This window comes from Stomoxys calcitrans, chromosome 1, assembly GCF_963082655.1.
Source record: "Stomoxys calcitrans chromosome 1, idStoCalc2.1, whole genome shotgun sequence".
Taxonomy (NCBI): Eukaryota; Metazoa; Arthropoda; class Insecta; order Diptera; family Muscidae; genus Stomoxys; species Stomoxys calcitrans.
In genome coordinates this window covers 130,192,636-130,213,506 of record NC_081552.1, presented here as the reverse complement: position 1 = coordinate 130,213,506, position 20,871 = coordinate 130,192,636, and positions in this window count along the sequence as shown.

The window sequence follows — 20,871 nt, the reverse complement described above, 5'->3', positions numbered from 1 at the left end:
CGATTTCGCCGAAATTTGGGACAGTGCTTTGTGTTAGGCTCTTCAACATGCCATGTAAACCGATATCTCGATTTAAAAGGCGCATTTATAATCCGATTTCACTGAAATTTGATACAGAGACTTAACGCCTTTTTACTTGTTTTCTTTAACATGCCGTTAAAGAAGTTCATTCTTCTGGCCGACGACTTGGTCGAGTTCGAGGCTCATTGAATGCAAATGAACTTCCTTCCACCTCAATTTGCCTTCTGGAGACACATAGGGAGGAAGCTAAATCCATCTGGGCTCGGCTGAAACAGACGTATGAGAAATGTCTTATCGATAGGTTCACCGAGAAGTCAGGTGGCATCGTAGGAGTTCAGGAGATTGAGTCAATTAAGGAAAAGTACTGACTTTCTTATTGTACATACTGTCCGTGTGTGTCAAAACTGAGCGAAACTATTCAGACATTTTCCTCTGAGGTTTCGTCTCTAAGTCCAAATTCCAGTCAGAGTTTCAATTTGCCTCCTATAGAATTGAATGTTTTCATGGTGATTTTAAGTCTTGGCCGACTTTCCGAGACATATTCACTGCTGTTTGCATTGAGAATTCCAGGTTAAGTCCGGTGGAGATATTGTTCCATTTATCTCAGATGACGAAAGGTGATGAAAGGTGAGGCACGTGAGGTTGTGTCCGTGTGGAAACCGTCACAAATGAGGGTTTCTACACGGCTTGCGCTGGTTATGAAAATCGGGTTTTGATCAATGAACAATTAAAGACATTGTTCAGCCTTACGCCCATGAGTTTCGAGGCGGCGACATCTCTGAAGAGGTTGCAGAGATATATTAACTCCTGTATCTCCGATGAGGAGAGTTGGAATCCCATTTTTGTATTTCTGTGCTCAAACTGTCTGCCCTACTCCACTCTGACTCATTGAGAACAGATATTGGGTGATAAGACCAGCATTCCGAAATGGTCGGATTTCGTTACAAATCGACATAAAACTCTGGAATCGGTGTCCGAAATCAGAGGTTCTACAGACCAGACTTCGGCTCCCAAGTCCAAGAACCAGATCAACTGTAAGTCGACCAGGCCACTTGCAAACTTTGCCCAAAATAGATTCATGTGATTAGAAAGTGCCCGAAATTTCTGGACATGTATTACAGCCAGAGGTTGGGGTAAGTTAAAAAGCATAAATTGTGTTTGAATTGTTTTCCGGGTGCTCATACTGTCAAGGACTGCAAAAGTAAGCACTCCTGCTACAAATGCGGCAAACGTCACAACACACTACTTCGTAAGGCATCAGAACAACAGAAAGGTTCTGTTTCATTCACCGCAAATGCACAGCAGTTTGCAATAGGTGATGCACTTCCTCCACCTTTTGTTTCACAGCCTTATAAATACAGTCCACTAATTATTCAGGCTACATTGTACAGACATGTTTTGCTTCCAATTCGAAGGGAGTTTTATTGGGGACGGCTTTTTTAAGAAGTCTTCATTCCGGCGTGGTCAACAGAGCTCTTGCCCTTCTTGATTCTGGTTCGAAAGGGACATTAATCCGACAATAATTCCGAGAGTTCAGAAGGAATGTGGGTTTGTGATGAGTTCGGAGATAGATGTGAACTTTGAGCTGATTGTATCGGCTCAGGTAGTACTACATCTTTCCATCAACCTTCATTTTGGAACAATTGATGTCCAATCTCTGTTCGATTTTCAACTTCTTCAACTGGCTGATCCGAGATTTTATTAAAGTGCTGAAGTTGACATTAACTGGGGCGGACGTTTTCCCTTCGATAATGTTATCCAGAAACCCCCATGATATTTGTGGTTCTCTGATGGCACAACAGACCGTTTTCGAATGGATTCTTACCGGCCCCATTTCCCCTAAAGCTCTTTCATCCTATTCGACACGATTATCTTTTTTTTGTGACATCTCATTGGACAAGGAGATATCAGGTTTTTGGGAGGTGGATAATATTCCACACAAACGTTTACCATCCCAAGACGATAAGTTTTGTGAAAAGTTGTGTCAGAAGACAACTACAAGAAATGATGAAGGGACATATGTAGTATCGTCATCATTTAAGGTAACATATCCGAATGATACAAGCCTTGGACACTCTAGGTCGATCGCAGTGGCCCAATTCCTTCGCAACAAGGGGCGACTCCTTAGGAATCTGGAATTAAAGGAGGAATATGACAAGTCAGAATCATATGCCCCAGTCGTCTTATTTCTTGCCTCATCATGCGGTAATAAAACCTGAATGGTAAACTACCAAAGTCCGGGTAGTTTTCAATGCATCTTCTCCATCGTCCAAGGGAATTAGTTTGAATTATATCCTTTACATAGGTCCTGTCTTACAAATCGAGTTTTAATTCTCATGTGGTGTTTTTACAAGTTTGTCCTCAACGCAGAAACACAGAAAATGTATCGACAAATCCATGTTAATCCTTCTCATACTCCTTTCCAACGTATTCTGTTCCGTAAATGCAAAAATGTTCCGATCCAGGAATTTGAATTGAAAACTGTTACGTTTGGACTAAACTGCTGTCCATACTTAGCCACTTTTATCATGATTCAATTGGCAAACGATATTCGGGAAACGTATCCATTGGCTAGTGAGATATTGAAACATTGTATGTATGCTCATTCTATCCATGTGGCGATAGATCCCAGTGATGAACTAATCCAAGTCCTCAAATCAGCAGGTTTCGGAATGAGAAAGTGGATTTCCAACTCGAAAATTATTCTCGAAGAACTTCCTGAACATCATCTTTTGAGCACAGATCTGTTGGATTTTGAAGACGACATTTCGGCCAAGACCATAGGAGTTCATTCTGATGAGATTATTCCCATATCTAAAGAAAAGTCCCTTTTCAAATATCCAAATTATTCGATCCAGCTGGCTGGCTATCTTATTGCGGCGAAAATTATTATGCAGAGAATCTGATTGGAGCACGTTGAATGGAATGAGGTCATTTCTTCGGAACCTCTGTCCATGTGGAGGTCGTTCCAGTTGAACTATGCCAAAATAGACGATATCAAAATTGCACGATGGATTAATTATTACCCGGGAGGCACCATCGAATTTCATGGGTTTTCCAATGCCTCAGGCCTACGGCCTACGCTGCAGCTATTTATATCCAAGTCATTGGACGGATTCCACAATTGTATTGTCGTGGTTAGCAAAACACCCTTATTGTTGGAATACGTTTGTGGCAATAAAGGATTGAAAATAACCCAAGTAGTAGACCCACCCAAATGATCTCATGTTGATTCTGAGACAATCCTGCAGATATGGCGAGCCGGGGTACTTATCCAATCGATTTAATAAAGAATAAACTTTGGTGGCACGGACCCCAATGGTTATCGAAATCATCGAATTATTGGTCTAAAATTTCGACAAAAGACAAATAAAGAGACCGATCTGGAGAAAAAGCCTGTAAAGGTTCTCTTTACGTATTTTCAAAATTTCGAAGACATACTTGACCGATTCTCTTCGTTCTCCAAAGCACTTCAAGTTGTTTTTCAACACACATCCAAAATTTCGTCCCAACTACCAACAATCCGACAAAAATTCTATTTGTCCGAAAACATTCCATTTGCCAAAAAGCATATTATCCGAACGAGTACATGGTGCTTTGTTCCAAAAAGCTCATTCCTTTAATGAGTCCAATTTTATCCTACCACATTTATTGATGCCGAAGGAGTTATACGTGTATGCGGCAGATTAGAACTGTCTCCAATGTTATCTTACAACGAGAGACATCAAATTTTACATCCCTATTTCTTTTTGCATGGTGGAAATCAACTTGTACTCCGTCTTGTACGTACTTAATATTGGATTCTAAAGGTACAAAGTCTTATTAAGACCATTATTCACTGGTGCAAAATTTGTATTATTTACAAGAAAAATTGCCAAAAGCAAATATTAGCTGCGTTGCCTACTGAACGTGGTGAAATTTCTCGTCCGTTTACCCATACTGGTCATGATGTTGCCGGCCTCTTCGACATGAAAAGTTATGCCGGAAGATGCAGTCGTATATTCAAAGTTTACGTTTGTATATTTTTCTGTTTCTACCCTCCACCATAGGATGGGGGTATACTAGTATCGTCATTCTATTTGTAACTACTCGAAATATTCGCCTGAGACCCCATAAAGTATATATATTCTTGATCGTCGCGACATTTTATGTCGATCTAGCCATGTCCGTCCGTCCGTCTGTCTGTCGAAAGCACGCTAACTTCCGAAGGAGTAAAGCTAGCCGCTTGAAATTTTGCACAAATACTTCTTATTAGTGTAGGTCGGTTGGTATTGTAAATGGGCCATATCGGTCCATGTTTTGATATAGCTGCCATATAAACCGATCTTGGGTCTTGACTTCTTGAGCCTCTAGAGTGGGCAATTCTTATCCGATTGGAATGAAATTTTGCACGACGTGTTTTGTTATGATATCCAATAAATGTGCCAAATATGGTTCAAATCGGTCCATAACCTGATATAGCTGCCATATAAACCGATCGTGGGTCTTGACTTCTTGAGCCTCTAGGTGCGCAATTCTTATCCGATTGGAATGAAATTTTGTACGACGTGGTTCGTTATGATATCCAACAACTGTGCCAAGTATGATTCAAATCGGTTAATAACCTGATATAGCTGCCATATCAACCGATCTTGGGTCTTGACTTCTTGAGCCTCTAGAGCCTCTAGAGGTCGCAATTATTATCCGATTTGCATGAAATTATGTACTACGGATCCTCTCATGACCATCAACATGCGTGTTTATTATGATCTGAATCGGTCTATAGCCCGATACAGCTCCCATATAAATCGATCTCTCTATTTTACTTCTTGAGCCCCCAAAGGGCGCAATTCTTATTCGAATTGGCTGACATTTTACACAGGTCTCCAACATGTAATCTAATAGCAGAGCAAATCTTTTCTTATATCCTTTTTTGCCTAAGAAGAGATGCCGGGAGAAGAACTCGGCAAATGCGATCCATGGTGGAGGGTATATAAGATTCGGCCCGGCCGAACTTAGCACGCTTTTACTTGTTATAATTTACTCACTTTCAATACCGATTTCTTTGTGCTGTAGCAATGATTCTGCAAGGCAGGCAGAATGTTTACGTCAAAAAACGTAGTTTCCTAATTAGGATTATAGAACCCCAACTTTTCGTTCATAAATACAATTGTACAATTCCGCCATTTAGTTGCAAGAAAGTATCTGGTTACTTTCATACTTCACTCATTGTAGCCGTTGAGTGAAGCGAACGTATTTTTATTTCGCTCCTCAAAGAAATAATAAATATATATTCGTATCTCGGAATAGGTACTACATATTACGAAAAAATTTTAAAGCTTTTTGGAGTAGGCTAGAAATGGACTCCAAAGTCACAACATCTGCGGTGGTGGCGTCAGACCGCAGCATGTTATCCTCCCCTCCTATAGGTGTGAGTGCCTTGGTACCCGTAGTCGAGAGTAATGTTTCAAGCGCACAACTAGTCGTCAGACTAACAAATGAGAAATAGACGTAAAAACCAGAGGGATGCACAGTTCGTCCCCAGCCGTTAAGTAAAGGTGGTGTTTCTGACTCGGATTCAGACAGCGACTGTGTCAATGAAATAGTCATTGCAGCTGAATCGAGAGATGAGGGCATCGGGATGACAGCAGAAGTGAGCGATGGCTTTGCTAAGCTCTTTGCTGGAAGGTATAGAACTAACATTCCAATCACCACTAAGGAAGCTGGAAAAAGGATCAGATCTCCCGAAGAGCATAACACTGCTAAAATACTGAAGTACTCTGGGAAAACCAAGCCAGCCATCCCGCAATGGAGACTCCAGACAGTGTCCTGCGGAGGTGGACAAAGTTGGAACAGGAACGAAGGAAGCGCGCACGGCCCCTGAGTCTTCTTGGAGGACTGTGTCTTCCAAAAGGCTACAGCTATCACGGAAGGGGAAGATGGTCGCTGAGAATGGTAAGGAGCCGCCCTCTCATGCCAGAGTGGCAACGAAGCACAACAGAGATGAGCTGTCTTATGTAGTCATCAATATCGGCCATGCATCCGGAAGGATTCCACCAATCGGATCGGATTTTTAACATGTATGGAACTCTGTAGAGGCTCCACCCATACAAATGATGAGCTACGAGTTTAGAGGGGACATCTTTACGCTGCGTTTTCCGTCGGCGGAATGTATTGATACCTTCAAACAGTTCGTCAGAGGTATTTACGCTCCCTGGGAGGGCGCAAAGCTCGACCTTGTGAGAAAGGTGGAAATTCCCCAGCTCACAAAGGCTACGGTCTTCATCAAGGGATGGGGCAGTAAATTTGCGACGGAACGCATTTTGGGATTCTTGGCAAGCAAAACGAAGGTTTGGTCGCAGAGAAGTGGGAGGTCTTCCACAGGGAGGAGAAGGAGGAAGGAACTCCTTTGGGGTTGGCATTGATCAAGTCTCCGAAACAAGTTTGGCTAAGACTAAAGGCATGGCGCACTACGGGAGCAAATCTGTCTTTTTCAAGATTGTGAAGACTAGGATAGGCAGAAATTTTCATTCTGCGACATCAGGCCATGCAGTGGCAGGTGACTCAACACCGCCCAACAAACAGGGGGCCAACAACGAGACAATCACGGCATCTTTCAATATTGGAAAGACTAGAAGAAGCAATGTTCCTAATACTAAAATATCAGGCAGTGCAGTGGCGAGAGACCCAACAAGGCCTAACAAACAGGAACCCGACGACGGACCCATCACCGAATTAAAGATTCGGAATACTGAAATAGGTAAAGATCCTAATATTGAAACATTAGGCAGCGCAGCGACAGGAGACTCAATGAAACCCAACGAACAGGGAGCCGATGATGGTACCATCACCTACTCCCTAGAAGCCCATTTACTTAAGATTTGGAAGGCTAAGATAGGCAAAGATCCTAGTATTGAAACACCAGGCAGAACAGGGAATGGAAACCCAATAAAGCTAAACGAACAGGCACCCGACGATGGAACCATTACCGTTGTAAAAGTCGGAAGACTAAACTAGGTAATGAACATCAGGCAGTGCAGTGACAGGAAAGTCAATGCAGTCTAAAGAACAGGGAGCAGACGATAAGATCACCACCTACTCCCAAGATGCCCATTTACTGGAGGACCAATGATTGAGGTAATCCAGATAAAGCTCCACCGGAGCGAGACTGCTACACACGCTCTGATGGAGAAAATCAGCAAGGGCAAGATTCATATTGCCTTAATCCAGGAGCCATGGACGACCCGGAACAAAGTCTCTGGACTAAACCATATCAACTACCAATTATTCTATGCTAACACTGGAACTCGGCGTAGGACCTGCAATATTTGTCATAGAAATTTTAATTATATATTTTCCCCAGAGTTGTCAACGTGGGGCATAACTGGCATCACTTTATCTACCTTTCGACTCTCCGACACCGCCACCAACGTCAGAGCTGCAACGGCTGGTGAGGAAAGCAAAACAGACAGGAAACGAGGTGCTATGCGAACTCTCACCACATTTCGTGGGGTAGTACCAACACTAATAAGCGGGGCCAAGCCCTGGCAGAGTTCTTGAATACTGACGACCTAATAACACTTAATATTGGTAACACCGCTACCATTGTTAATAGGATTAGGGAGAAGGTATTAGTTGTGATGATATGTTCAGAAAATCTGATCGATGATGTTCAGGATTGGAGGGTCTCCATGGAACACTCTTTCTATGACCATAAGGTTTAGAATAGCACGGCCAGCGCCGAATCCGATAAGCTTACGTAATAAGTTGAAAACCAACTGGACATAATTCGCAAGACTACTCAGAAGAAGATAATTTAGATTGTCCAAGCATAGAAGAGATTGACGAAAATGTCAACAGGGTTACGACTGCACTGGTGGGATCCTTCAAAGATAGTTATCCTCTTCGGGAAAGGAAATCAGACCAAGAAAAACACTGTATGACCGGGGAGATTCGCAATATTGGGAAAGAGGTCCGCAGACTTTTTAGCAGAGCACGTCGTAAAAAAGCGCAAGTATGTTGGGATGTGTATTACACACGGCTCAAGGAATACAATAAGATTACCAGAGCGGCAAAACGTGCCTCCTGGAAGCTTTTCTACCAACAGGTCGATAGCGTTAATGACGCCGCCAAGATAACAAAGTTTCTCTCAACAATCCATGCCCAGAGACAACCGAGGACATGTTCAGGCTTTTGATGAAAACCCATTTTCCACAGGATACGAAGGGACTCACGGAGACACCGGAATCTTGAAATAATGACGTTGTTTGAAGTTTTATAATAACGAAATTTATGGTGAAGGAATCCTTGCGGAGCTTCAAAACATTTAAGTCACCCGGACCTGATGGAATATATCCGGCGTAACTACAGAAAGAGGCACACTATCTGGCGCCTCATCTGGCCAAAATTTTCACATCGTGCCTAGGACTTTCATATACTCCGAAGGCCTGGCAGGAGGCAAGGGTGGTGTTTATACCCAAGTCCGGCAAGGCAAGTTATGCGAGGCCTACAGACCCATAAGCCTTACGTCCTTTCTACTCAAAACCATGGAACGTATTGTGGACACCATGATAAAGAGTATGACATCTAGCGAACTTCTCAAATACAAACAGCATGTCTATGTCAAGGGAAGGTCGGTGGGACTGTCCTGCACGAGGTTGGGCATAAAATAGAAGAATCCTTCGATGCCAAAACGTACACCCTGGTGGTATGCATTGACATCGAGGAGGTTTTAACAATGTGCGGACCGACACACTGATCCAATCCTTACACCAGTACCGGGTGGGCCCGATCCTTAGAGACTGGATATACCATATGCTAAGAAATAGGTGGATAAATTGTGTGGCGTAAATATAAGGGAGAACGTGGTACAGGGCACGCCACAGGGGGGCATTTTATCGCCACTCCTATGGGTGACCACAATAAATGACCAATTACGGATGCTGACTGAGGAGGGATTTGAACCCGTCTACGCAGTCGATGTTATAAGACCTCTAAGAGGTAAGGATCCGAACGAGCTATGCAGAATGGACGAAAGGGTCTTGCATATTGCATATGACTGGGCTAGACCCAGAGGTCTAATGTTAACTCAGAGAAGACTGAAAAATGCCTGTTCACGAGGAAGACGAAGGTGGGTGAATTTACCGCACCACGTTTCCTCAGCAAGACGATTTCGATATCTGACAAGGTCAAATATTAGGTGTGATCTTGGACAGGAAGTGTTACATTCAGGAGCGTACTGAGAAGGCTCACAGATGTTGGGCACTATGAAGGCGGGCAGTAGGCTCAAAATGGGGCCTGAATCTTAGGATAGTCCACTGGATCTATAGGAGCTGGATTAGACCAATACTTACTTACGCTTCAGTAATTTGGTGGACTGCTATGGAGAAAAAGTGCAACATAAGGACCATACAACAGGTTCAGGGAACATGTTGTCTTGGCATAGGTGGAACGATGAGGACCACGCCCACTAGAGCATTGGAGACTATTCTAGATATCCGACCCATTCACATACAGATTAAGTGTGAGGCAGCCACTGCGGCTATGAGACTTAAGGGGATGGGAGAATGGATTGAGGATGGGGGCAGCTCATACCATCGCGGTATAATCGAGGCAACCATAGGAAACCTGGAAGGAAGGGAAGAGGTTTCCGATCGGATACCTTAGATGAACCTTGAATTCAAGTGCGACGCACTGCTGCCATCGACATAGTCTTGGATTGACGGACTTGCCATGTGGAAGATCATGTTACAAGAATGGATCAAAGCTAGAGGACAGAGTGGGCCTTGGGGTTTACATTGAAAACCGAGGGACTGGCATCTGTTTTAGACTGCCTGACCAAAATACGGTCCTGCAGGCAGTAATCAGGGCGATCACGGAATGCGTGAAGTGGTGTGGTGCTAACGCGAGGAAGTCGAGTCTGAACATCTTTACCGATAGTAAAATTGCCATAAGGGCAATAACAACTAGGAAGGTAAGGTAACGAACAGTCTTGCAGTGTAAGGAGGAGATTAACGCCTTCTCTGAGGATGGGAAAATCCGCATCGTTTGGGTGCCGGGCCATAACGGAGTAAGTTTTGGCGTTGAAGGCAACAGGACTGCCGTCAATAAACTTGGTTAACCCGAAACCTTTCGGGTCGACGCAGTCCGAGTTATGTGTGTGGGTGACGAATGCGCATGCAACATTGTGGAACAGCGAAACGGTCGGTAGGACGGCGAAAATCCTATGGGGGGATCCAGACCGTGAGAAGACGAAGCTATTACTGAAAGGAAGTAAGAAGGAGGTCAGTATAGCTATTGGTATCATAACGGGACACATAGGACTACGAGCTTACTTAAGTAAAATTGGTGCGGCAAGTGATAGCATGTGTAGGGCATGCGGGGAAGATGATGAGACGTTGGAGCATTTCCTTTGTCATCCCCCGGCTTTCGCGTACAACAGATACCGGTGCTTAGGTGGAGACACAATATCAGACATGAACCAACTTAGGGGAGTCGCATTGAAAACAATTAAGAATTTTGTAAGTAGCACGGAATTCCTAACTTAAAATTTTCTTTTTAGAGGTTACTTTATAGTTTTTAGAGCGCACAACAAGCCGATTACTGGCTTAGATTTATGTCCATAGTGGCATGGGGCGGATTAATATCTGCACCCTCTTTTCAACCTAATCTAACCTTCATACCAAGCTGCCGCACAAAAAGCAGCCATGGTGGAATTGCAGTTTTCGCAACAAAATTCTGTTGCCTTGTACTCATCGATAATCCACATCAAACTGGTAAGATCCACTCCTAAAACCAAAAAAAAAATACATGGATTGGTTCCTAAACTCAATTTTAATTTACTTGTGTTTTATTTTCTGGTTTTCGTTTCGATGCCTTTGAGTTACAACCCAATTTAATTGTGAATTCTATTGGTTTGTTTCGGCTCAAGAGAGGTTTGTTTCACGCAGATATTTTGTGCTCCAGCTTACTCCTAAGCTACCTTCCTATTCAACGGTTTGCCCTGAACAAAGGTTTTTTTTTGTTAATTTTGTACATTTTGGATTAACAGATTCACCTTCAGTTCCCAGAATCGGGTTGTAGTTACTACTTCACAGTACATGTGGAGGAACATGGAGATTTTTTTTTTTGAAATTCGAACATTAAAGTTCTTAAACTTACAAAATGGTACTTCTTTGCGGATTGAGGTGGTTGACTAGGAAAGATTCTAGCTATTAGTACATTTAGGTACTAAAACGTACAGAATGGTACTTTCAGTACTGTATGAAAAAATTAAAAGAGCAGGCTCTTGACATATTTTTTATTTATGTTTCTTTATTTGAAGAATCCCAATATGGAAATATGCAAGAAGATTATAGCTTTTCTACAATCAACAGATAATTTCCAGCTGGGAACCGTAAATTGGTTTTACGTGTTTTGGAACAATTATAAAAAAATGGACTACGCCAAAATGATGAAATAACTGCATCACGGTCAATAACCATCAGCTGAGCTATCCAGGCTTATCCAAAAAATTCAGTGAGCTCCTTCGCGAATTGAAATACAGACTTCTAAAACTGTTTCGTTGTATAATTATTTAAGTCCATGCGGGACATTTACTTTTGCACTAATAAATAGTGTCATATTTAAAACAGAGAAGAAATAACTTTAATGCTTTTCCGAATATAAATGACAATGACACATTCGGTTAAAGTAACTGATGGGTTGAAGCACAAACTAAAACAGAAATAGTATGCATATGACTGAAATCGTAGTTGAGGTGACTGTTTGTACTCCGTTAGGAATTTTCAAATATTAAGTAGTTGAAACAACAACTAGCGTCAAAACAAATTTATTTTGTATGCAAACAATTGGCAAAACCAATAGATTAATTATGAACATCTTCATTTAATGGTTTCAATAGTATCGTAATCAATTTGACTACTGAACTAAGAAAATGACTGTTATTTGGTGCTTACAATCAAAAATTGTTTACAATATCATCAATTTATATCTGTAATCGAATTCCAACCAATGATTTCTCTGCGTGCACTTTCTTTACAGAATTAGAAAACAGTTTGCCAGTGTTTTTGGGCAATAGAAGTGTTTTCCGAAATTCGTACCTTTAGGTTATGCATAGTACAAAAGAAGACATGATGATGATGATGATATATCTTAGTCCACAATGGCAATTGCCTCTTAAACAATAATGTAGTAAAAGAGGTACGGACACTGGGAGAAGGTACATTTAGGACGACATTAGGTACTGTTATGTACTTGCGGATTTAGCTCGAGCTATGTTCAGGTACTAAAACGTTCAAACTGGTACTTTCTTTACAGATTGAATTAGAGCTCACAAAATTAAGCGTTTATTATACCCTCCACCAAAGGATGGGGGTATACTAATTTCGTCATTCTGTTTGTAACACCTCGTGTAACAATATGCGTCTAAGACCCCATAAAGTATATATATATTCCTGATCGTCGTGACATTTTAAGTCGATCTAGCCATGTCCGTCCTTCAGTCTGTCTAAAACACGCCAACTTTTGAAGGAGTAGGGCTGGAAATTTTTCACAAATACATTTTATTGGTGTAGGTCGGTTGGGATTGTAAATGGGCCAAATCGGTTCATGTTTTGATATAGCTCCTTAATGAAATGTTCATGCGCAAATTTGAATTTGTATTATGGGGCTCAAAGGAGATGTATTCGGGGTTAGATAAGGTTAGGTTCAACAGAGGGTGCTGATAATAATCAGCCCTATGTCACTATGGACATACACCTAAGCCAATAATCGGTTTGTCGTGGGCTCTAAATACAAAAAAGTTAACCTTGAAAAAGAAAATCTAGGTTAGAAACTCTGTGCTACTTACAAAATCCTTTATTGTTTTCCATCCCAATCCCCTAAGTTGGCTCATATCTGGTATTTTGTCCCCACCTAAGTGTTGGTATCTGTTAGATGCAAAAACGAGCAATGACATAGGAAATGCTCCAACGTCTCATCATATTCCACGCATGCCCTCCACATGGTATCAATTGCAGTACCGATTTTACATAAGTGAGCTCGTAGTCCTATGTGTCCCGTTATGATACCAAAAGCCACACTGACCTCCTCCTTTTAGTAATAGTCTCGTTGTCTCACAATCCGGTCCTCCCAATTGCTCCTGGTTGTTATTGACCATATGGCAATTTAACTGTCCGTAAAGATGTTCATACTCGACGTCTTCGCGTTAGCACCACACCACCTCACGCATTCCGTGATCGCCCTGATCTCCGCATGCAGGACCGTATTATGGTCAGGCAGACTAAAACAGATCTCAGTCTCTGGGTTCTCAATGTAGACCCCCAGGCCCACTTTGTCCTCTAGCTTTGATCCATTCTTGTAACATGATCTTCCACATGGCAATACTAGGGTTCCGTCAATTCAAGACTATGCCGATGGCAGCAGTGCCTCGCACTCAACTTCAAGGTTCATCTCAGGTATCCGATCGGAAAACTATTTCCTTCCTTCCAGGTTTCCTATCATGGCCTCAATTACACAGCGATGGTATGAGCTTTTACTGATTACTGAGATGTAAGTAAGTATTGGTCTTATCACGCTCCTGAGCCTGTGGCGTGCCTTATGCCACTTTCTTCGTTATATTTATATCATGGGACACACAATTTATCCACCTGTTACTTAGCATATGGTTTATCCAGTCGCTAAGGACCAGGTCTACCCGATACTGGTCTAAGGATTGGATCAAAGTGTCGGTCCGAACTTTGTTAAAAACCCCCTCGATATCAATGCATACCGCCAGTGTCTACATTTTGGCATCGAAGGATTCTTCTATTTCATGCACAACCTTGTGCAGGGCAGTCTCCATCGAACTTTCCTTGATATAGGCATGCTGTTTGTATTTGAGCAGTTCGATTGATTGTTGACACCATACTCTTTATCATGGTGTCCACAATACGTTCCATTGTTTTGAGAAGAAAGGACGTAAGGCTTATAGGTCTATAGGCCTTTGGTGTCCATTAACTTGCCTTGGCGGGCTTGGGTATAATTACCACCCTTGCCTCCTGCCAGGCTTTCGGAGTATATTAAAGTCCCAGGCACGATGTGAAAATATTGGCCAGGTGGGGAGCGAGATAGTCTGCCTCCTTCTGCGGTAACGTCAGAAATATTCCATCACATTCGGGTGACTTAAATGGTTTGAAGATCCTCAAGGATTCCTTCACCATAAAATCCCTAATTATAAAAATTCGATCAACGTGATTATTCCAAGATTCCGGATTCAGAAAACTTCCAGGAGGCAAGTTTTGCAGCTCTGGTAATTTTATTGTATTCCTTAAGCCGTGTACTACTCATTCCAATATACTTCCGTTTTTTTATGATGTGCCGTGTTATAAATTCTGTGGATCTCTTTCCCAATATTGCGAATCTCCCCAGTCATCCTGGGTTTTTCTTGGGCTGATTTCTTTTCCCGCAGAGGACAACTATCTTCGAGAGAGACAATCTAAATTATCTTGCCATTTCTTCTTATTATCTCCTTCCGAATTTTGTCCATTTGGATTTCAACTTATTCCGTAAGCTTATAGTGCTATTCTAAACCAAATGTAGCGATGGTCAAAGAAAGAGTGTTCCATGGAGACCATTAAATCCTGAACCTCATCGATTAGATTTTCCGAACATATATATATATCCTCCCTAATCCTATTAACAAAGTTAGCGGTGTTACCAATATTGAGTGTTATTAGGTCGTTAGTGTTCAAGAACTCTGCTAGGGCTTGGCCCCGCATATTAGTGGTGGTACTACCCACGAAATGTGGTAAAAGTTCGCATCGCACCCTATTAGTACCCCGTTTCATGTCTGTTTTGCTTTCTTTACCAGCTGTTGCAACTCCGACGTGGATTGCGGTATCGGAGAGTAGAAAGGTGGATAAGTGATGCCAGGTATGGTCCACCATCTCCATGTCTCACCACTGTTACATCCGACGATGACAACTCTGGGGGAAATACGTTATTAAAATTTGTAAGGCAAATAACGCAGGTCCTCGACCGAGTACCAGTGTTAGGATAGAATAATTGGTAGTTGATATGTTTCGGGTCGTCCATGGCTCCTGAGTTAAGACAATATGCATTTTTCCCTTGCTGATTTTCTCCGTGTGTAGCTGTCTCGCTCCGGTGGAGGTTTATCTGAATAACCGTTATCTTTGGTGTTCCAATGGGCTTCTTGGGAATGAGTAATGATCTCATCGCCCGCTCCCTGCTAATTGACTTTCCTGTCAATGCATTGCCTCATATTTTTGTATTAGGCCCTTTGCTTATCCTAGTCTTCCGAATCTTTATAAAGTCGGCAATGGTTCCATCATCGGGTCCCTCTTCGTAAGGCTGTATTGAGATTGCGGTCCCTGTACTACCTAATGTTTCAATACTACGATCTTTTCCTGCACTCATAGAAAAAAGTTTGCTGCAAATACCAAACACTATCTGCTGAATATTAGTAGTTAATTTTGCTGCTATTATAGCAGTTGTTCTGATATTACAGCAGTAGTACTGCAATTTCAGAGTAGCAGGCTTACTTCTGAAAAGTCTGTTGTTTGCTAAAAATTACTGTTGCTTAATTGTGAAGCTGACTTGTGTACTCAAAACAACAGATTTTGTTGGTTGAAATAGCAGTAGAAAATAATTGCTAATACTGCAGTCCAATGTTTGCTGAAACAGCAGTAATGTCTGCTTTCCCATTTTTAGCAGACAAAAACTACTGTTTTAGCAAACTTTTTGCTGTTTTGAGTAACAAATTTAGGTGATTGCATCTTAGTCTTCCGAATCTTAAGTAAATGGCCTTTTTGGGAGTAGGTGATGGTTCCATCGTCGAATTCCTGTTCGTTTAGCTGCATTAAGACTCCTGTCCCTGCGCTGCCTGAAGCTTCAATATTTGGATCTTTATCTATCCTAGTCTTCGGAATCTTAAAGTCGGTGATGGGTCCGTCGTCGGATCCCTGTTCTTTAGGCTGTGTTGGGTCGCCCCTGCACTGGCTGTAGTTTTAGTATTGAGTTCTTAGCTTATTCTTGTAAAGAAGACTTGATCAATGCCAACCACAAGGATAGTTCCTTCCTCCTTTTCCTCCCAGTCGAAGACCTCTTACTTCTCTGCGACTAAGAATCCCAGCATGCGTTCCGTCGTAAATTTACTGCCTCATCCCTTGATGAAGACCGTCCGGATGTCCATCTTCAACACCAGGTCTCCCAGGGAGGGTGCATACCTCCGACGTGCTGTTTGCCGATATCAATACATTTCGCCGACGCAAAATGCAGCGTAGAGATGTCCCCTCTATACTCGCAGCTCATCATTTGTATGGGTGGACCCACAACAGAGTTCCACATATGTTCGAAAATCCGCTCGTTAACCTGATTCTCCACTTGCGACTGATGATCTGGTGGAATCCTACCGCATGCACATAAATCATCTCATCTCTGTTGTTCTTCCTTGCCACTGTGACGTTAGAGGGCGGCTCCTTACCTTTTTCACCGACCATCTTTCCCTTCCGTGATGACAGTGGCGTCCTTTTGGAAGTCTCAGTCCTTCATGAAGGCTCAGAGGCCTTTCTTCGTGCGCTTTCTTCGTTCCTGGTCTGACTTTGTCTCCCTTTGCAGTACACTGCCTGGAGTCTCCATTGCAGGAAGGCTGGCAAGTACATGGATGGGGCGAGCTCTTTTCCTTCTTCAGGGTTTTGGCAGTGTTATGCTTTTCGGGAGTTTTGATTCTCTTTCCAGCTTCTGAAGAAGTGTTTAGAATGTCACTTCTATTCCATCCAACATCCTGCACTTTCGCCCGGTTGCGCTGCCGGTGCATATTCCTCCGTTTACTTCGTCATGTCTCGGACTGCTTGTGAGCTTATCAAAATCATAGCTCACCTCTGCCATCATCCCGCTGCCCTCATCTCTCGATTCGGCTGCGATGACTGTTTCGTTGACAGCGTCGCTGTCTGAACACGAGACGGAAACACCACCCTTACTTAAAGGCTGGGGAAGACCTGTGAATCCCTCTGGTTTATCCGTCTCGTCCTCATTAATTAGTCTGACGACTAGTTGTGCGCTTGAAGCATTGCTCTCGACTACAGGTGCCAAGGCACCCACACCTATAGGAGGAGAAGACAACATGCTACAGCCTGATGCTGTTTGGTTTTTGGAGTCCATTTTATGCCTACTCCAAAAAGGTTTTAACATTTTCCGGGTATGGAAATTTTTCTTTAAGGAGCGAAATAAAAGTACGTCCGTTCCACTCAACGGCTACTCATTTGGTAATAAAATTCGGTTTATCCCCTTTACTACAAATCGCCAGATTACAACTTATAATATATTCGATAGGCAGCTCACCCCTTTCGTTGACATCCAAACTTGCAAATTGGTAATGTGCTTTAACATAACTTCCTACAATTAGGCTCATCTTCCCTGCAGAAGCGGCTCCAACCAGCAACTTAAGGTTTGAAGGCGGCATCTCTGAATCCTGTGCCATACATAAGGAAGCCAGAAAGTAATGAGACTGGCTACTACTAAGTCTTCAGTGCTTAGCGACGGAAGAAGAAAAACATTTAGACTACTCATTGCAAGAATACAGGCTCTATGTCTCCCATTCCCGTGCCCTTGAGTAGTTTAAATCCCGGAATTTTCAGTCTACGAACCTTTTCTCTACACACCAATGGTTCCTGGATAAAAACCTACGTCAAATCCCCCTGCTATCAGGAAGACCTTTAGCGCCGCTGAAGTGGACCCACAATGGAGGAGATTTATCTGCAGAAACCAGACCATTGTCAGGACTCAGAACTTCCACCAATGTTGCGTTAGCCTTGTCTTTTGATTACGCCAGAAATTCATCCTCACAAGATTCGTTAGATCCCCCTCCTTTGATGATTCACTAGCTGTTGCTGTCGAAGTACTTTTTAAGTTCCGTCCTTCCCCGCTGGAGTAAGCCTTGAGTCCAGTCCAACCGAGTAACCCAGCCACACAGACTTGGCGTTTCGATGCCTTCCCCTCCAGTGTCGATCGTGGCAGCGAGAATTCCAGTCTCCTCCGATCCGCCAGATAATAGTTCCTCAGGCAAGTGTTAAGCAACCACTGCTGAGTCATCTCCTGCTTTTATAAACCTTCACCGCTTTTATAAACCTTCACCGCTTTTATAAACCTTCAGTTCCAACTTGTTGAATCCGTAGGATACAACTCCTTCCGACTTGTTGAAGTCTGCGAGACAGCCGCAGTTTAGTACGAATACTACATGTCTCTGGTCACCATCAGCCTCATCCAATCTACCAATCTTCCAGTTGGTGGTTGAAAGATTGGGATTATATTCCCTTAGTCTTCCAAGTATGGATTCAGGATCTGAGGGAATCCTTGGTATCAAAGCATGCGGCACTGGTCGAGAAGGAATATCTCACTTCTTGACTAAATCTAGTGCCGCACCTGGCCAGATCTCGCCAATCTTTTTTGGGGCGCAACGATACTTTTCAATTGAGCGTTGATCCCCGAAAGCAATCAGTCTGTATCGCACCCAATACTAGCCTGCATCGTCACAAACTGGAGGATTTTGCCCAGAAACAGGGGCAAACCTCTCACACATCAATGAATGCAGTCCGATTAAAGTTTAAGCTCAATGATAAGGGGCCTCCTTTTTTAACCGAGTATGAACGGCGTGCCGAATATCAACTCCACTTGGTAGAGGAGTTTTAACATGGCAAATTGCAAACTTGCAAATTTTGCTTATGAACATTCCACTAAGGAACAGGGGCAAACTTCTCACATATCAATGAGTGCAGTCCGTTCCAAGTTTAAGCTCAATGATAAGGGGCCTCCTTTTTATAGCTGAGTCCGAACGGCGTGCCGCAGTGCGACACCACTTTGGCGATAAGTTTTACATGGCATAGTACCTTACAAATGTTGCCAGCATTAGGAGGGGAAAACCACCGCTGAAAATTTTTTCTGGGTATCTGATATCGAATTGTCGGACCAAGTGTTTGGGGGACCACCCCAACCCCCAAAACACCCCTAAATCGGACATTTTTTCCGACCATAGCAATATGGGACTCAAATGACAGGTATTTGCGAGTAGAATACGAATCTGATATGCAAATTTGGGACAAAGTTTCTGGGGGTCCACCCCCCAAACAGGACTTATTTACTGACCATGACAATATTGGGCTTAAATAAAAGGTATTTGGGTGTAGAATACGAATCTGATTTCCAGATGTGGTACCAAGAACATCCCCCAAAGAAGACAAATTTACGACAATAGCAATATAGGACTCAAATGAAAGGTCTTTGGTAGTAAAGCACGAATCTGATATCAGTGTCTATGCGTTCACCCCACCCACATAACACCACCAAATAGGAAGTATTTGCTGACCATTGCAATATGAGGCTCAAATAAGAGGTATTTTAGAGTAGAACACGAATCACTGAGTGGCGGCCCCATCCCCCAAAACACCCCCCAAACCGGTCATGTTTGCCGAGGAGCCAGGAGTCGGGACCAACTGCCTAGGGGACGTCCCACCACCTTAACAACCCCCAAGTAGGACGTACTTGCTCACCAAGACAATTTGGGTTTTCAAGACAGTGCAGCTCGATATTCATAGTTTTTAGGGACCATACACCAAACCGGATATATTCGCTGGCTTTTCCAATAGGGGGTTTAAGTGAATGGTATTTGAGATTAGAAAACTAATTTGATATTAAATTTTGAGGCCAATGGCAATATGAGGTTCAAATATATGAGAATAGAGCACGTTGCTGATATATTTAAGGGCTTAGTGATTTGGGGACCACCCCACTCCCCAAAACACCCCTAAATCGGGCATATTTACCGACCATGTCAATGTGAGGTTTAAATGAAAGGAATTGGGGGGTAGAGCAAGAATTGATACTCACTTTCGGGACAAATTTTCTGGGGCTCTACCCTTTTCCCAAATTACCCCACAAACAGCATTTTTTTACTGACCATCGCAGTATGGCGCTCAAGTGGGAGTAGAATACGAATTTGATATCCAGATGTAGGACTATGTATTTTAGGCATCACCCCTTACCCAAAACACTCCCCAAAGAGTAAACATTTTTCGACCATATGTGCTAATATGTGCTTCAAACGAAAGGTATTTGAGATTAGAAAACGAAATTGGTAACCAATTTTTGGACCATGTGTTTGGGGGACACCTCAGCATGTAAACTCCACTCAAAACTAATAGCAATATGGAGTTTGAATAAATGGTATTTGAGAGAAGAGCACGGTGCTGATATTTTTCGGGGCCAAGTGTGTGGGGGACCACCGCACCCCTAAATCAGACATCATGGGAATATCGGGCTGAAATAAAGTATTTTAAGAATGGAGTACACCTTACATCCAAACTTAAAGTCGTAGACCAATAGAGATGGGATTCAGATAAAAGCACTTATATTGTTAAACTATTTGTCAAGCGATATACTAAATATTTTCGTAGCATGGTATTTCACTAAAAACTCTTTAGTTGTCGAAGATAAATATTCCAATGGAAATTTTGTTCCATATAATGCAGCTAGTATTTGGTAAAAAGTATTTTATTTCCTGTCACACTGTACAATGGTAGACGTTATGTTACATTGTACCTACGGCGAACCCCATGCTTGTTTGAATATGCAATTAATGCTGTGCCTTCTTACCATGTTTGCCTCAAACGCAATTGCTTTCTACAAGGATGAGAGCACGTAGCGACGGCGCTAAACAACGCCATATAACAGCAAGACATTTTACGACTAAACCTCGCACAACATGGAGTGTTTTGTTTTGTTCCACTTCCATTTCAAAGATGGGTGGATAACCGTTTACATGTGGGCTTGAAGCAAACATGACATAAAATTTTGCAACATAGTTGCCGGAATGTTCAG